The sequence below is a fragment of the Amphimedon queenslandica genome, unplaced genomic scaffold, assembly GCF_000090795.2.
Source record: "Amphimedon queenslandica unplaced genomic scaffold, v1.1 AMPQUscaffold_13489, whole genome shotgun sequence".
Taxonomy (NCBI): Eukaryota; Metazoa; Porifera; class Demospongiae; order Haplosclerida; family Niphatidae; genus Amphimedon; species Amphimedon queenslandica.
In genome coordinates this window covers 469072-471759 of record NW_003546275.1, presented here as the reverse complement: position 1 = coordinate 471759, position 2688 = coordinate 469072, and positions in this window count along the sequence as shown.

Here is a 2688-nt window from a genome sequence, read left to right as displayed (position 1 = left end):
AAACACAATTACTCTCCAAAATTTCATTATATGGTTGACTGTATACAGTATTCACATAGGAAGAAGGACATTCAGCAATCTGGAGCTCATTGTTAGTATCATTGCCTATATTATAAAGACAATACTGGTAGTTTTTAGTAAATACAAGTTCATCATAGTAACAATTAGGGTCATTATCACAAGAAAAGTATTTTGAAGGCACTGTACAGCCTAGATTCTGCTGCTGCTGCTGCTGCTGCTCCAGAGGCCAATTGCAATTTGAAAAGTGAACATTCAAAAAAATAGAGAGACCATCAACTGTTTCTATTTTAACTTGAATATTGGAAGGGTTCCCAAAAATTCGCTGACTATCACCATAATTGGACGTACACTTGGTAAAATTTGATGCATAAAATGAAGCTTTGCCTTTTACTATGCAGTAGCTTAGTTTTTGATCAGTGTCTTCAACTAATTTATTCTTACCATCATAAAGTTCAATTTTAGGTAATTTTTGACCTGAATAGTAACGGACTGTGGATTTTTTTACTCCAATGAAAGAGATCCCAGACTTAACATTAGCTTCACAGCTAGTAAAGTTTAATCTGTTTTCCACTTCTGTCATGTTGTAATACCAGTTGCTCCAACAGAAAGCATGTTCAATGCTATTTTCATCTACAATCATTGATTTGTTTTCTGGAAACCAACATGGCTCCATTGAAGTGACAAAAACAGAGTTTATCATTCCATTAACTGTGTTATTCCAAAAATTAAAGGTACTATTCCAGTTTTCTGGATGAGTATAAAGATTGTATAGTCTAACAAAACATTCTGAGGTTACTAAAGATGCCTGATCATCACCATTACAGCGACCAGAGTATATAGCCCCACCACCTGTGTTTGTCAGTACTTTGTTATTTACAAAATTGAAAGATGTATCAGGATACACAGTGAGATAACTGCAGTCATAAAATCCTATGCCACCTCCACCTTCATTAGCAATGTTGTTGATAAAGGTCAAAGTGGATTTGCTCACAACAACCAAGTCTGCACTATGCAGGACAATAGGAGTATCAGCGTTATTGTGAAATTCAAAATCTCCTAATAAGTGTAGGTCAAAACTGTTTGAGTATATTATACCACTGCAAGGCAGGAAAGAGTGGGTCTGTTTTTTTTTCTGACAAATTGGAGTATTACCATAAAAATTGCAATTTTTCAGACTTGCTATAACTTGTTTAAATGATATGGTAACACTTAAAAATCTCTGACCGTAATATAATGCTGAGCCCAGGAAAGCACTGTTTCGAATGAACTGAGTACCTTCTATAGTAACTAAACTAATTGAAGGTAGTCCAATTGATGAACACACATATAATCCACCACCAGATATCCCAGTGTTATTTTCAATGCTACAGTTGGTAATACAAACATCATTGAATCCCAGGAAATTAGTCACATTAAGTTCATAAACTATCTTACCACCACCTCCAGACTCATCTGTGTTCCATGACAAATTTTGTTGCAAGTAATTTTTATTATTGCTAACAACAGAGTTGGTCATATTGAAGTGATTGAAATAAGCATCATCAAAATACCCAACATGAAATCCTCCTCCGTAATGAGCTTTGTTTCTATTAAATTTGCAGTTGTGGATGGAGATACTATTATGATGTGCCCGGGCTTTAAAAATAACAGAGAGACCACCACCTTTGCCAAAGTTATAATTTCTACGTTTTTGGTTTCTTGATTTTAAAATACTGTCAAATCCTTTGTAAGCTAAGTTACCAATGAATACTGAATCCTTGATATCATAGTATAGATTACTTGTGTACACAGATCTATTATTTGACATAATATCCCTTTTTGCACAATCAAAATAATAGTCACCTGGGAGGCAGAATGGGAACTCTATCTGAAGTCCACCCCCACCATGTTCATTGTTAGACATACCGTGACCATTTTGAATGAATTTGGAGGAGTCTATAATCACATTGCCAGAAAAGTAAAATGTGAGTCCAGTGCCTTTTGACTGATGCCATGTCACATCATTGATGATAACATTAAGAGTAAGTGTAATGTACATGGCAACCTTGAAGGGTAAGTAGTCTTCTTGATCATAACCAGGACTGTTGATCTTTTTACTGGTACTCATTTGAGATGCTCCACATTGAAAGAGGGTAAACCCTTGGAAGAACAATGTGTTGGAATGATAAAAAGAGAGTCCTGCCCCTTCAGTGCAGCTTATGTTAACATCCTCAGCAGATCCATCACCAACAATAGCAAAGTCTGAAACATCTGAAAAGTTATAACTAGAACTCAACTGGTGCTTTCCTTGACTAATGCATATTATCACTTTATGACGTGTTTCATTGTTCAGCACTGCTTCAAAGGCCTGGTCAAGGGATGAATAGCAACTCTCATGATCTGAAGAACCTAATCCATTACACCTCTTGTTGACACTTATAACATTAGTGTAATATGAGGTGGGACAGGAAGAAGAGGAAAGAGTAGCAATTGACAAGAGAAAGAGAAGAGGTAGTATCCTACCCTCCATTATCAGAGCAAAGACCTGCATGGGTAGAAAATGTGAGCAATTATCATCATGCACAGACATTATGTACTAACCTGAGGATTAAGATTCGCTATTGTCTCAAACTATAGCTTAAAAGAATAATTGTGATAATACTCTCCTTTCTCTCCTCCACCCCCTAT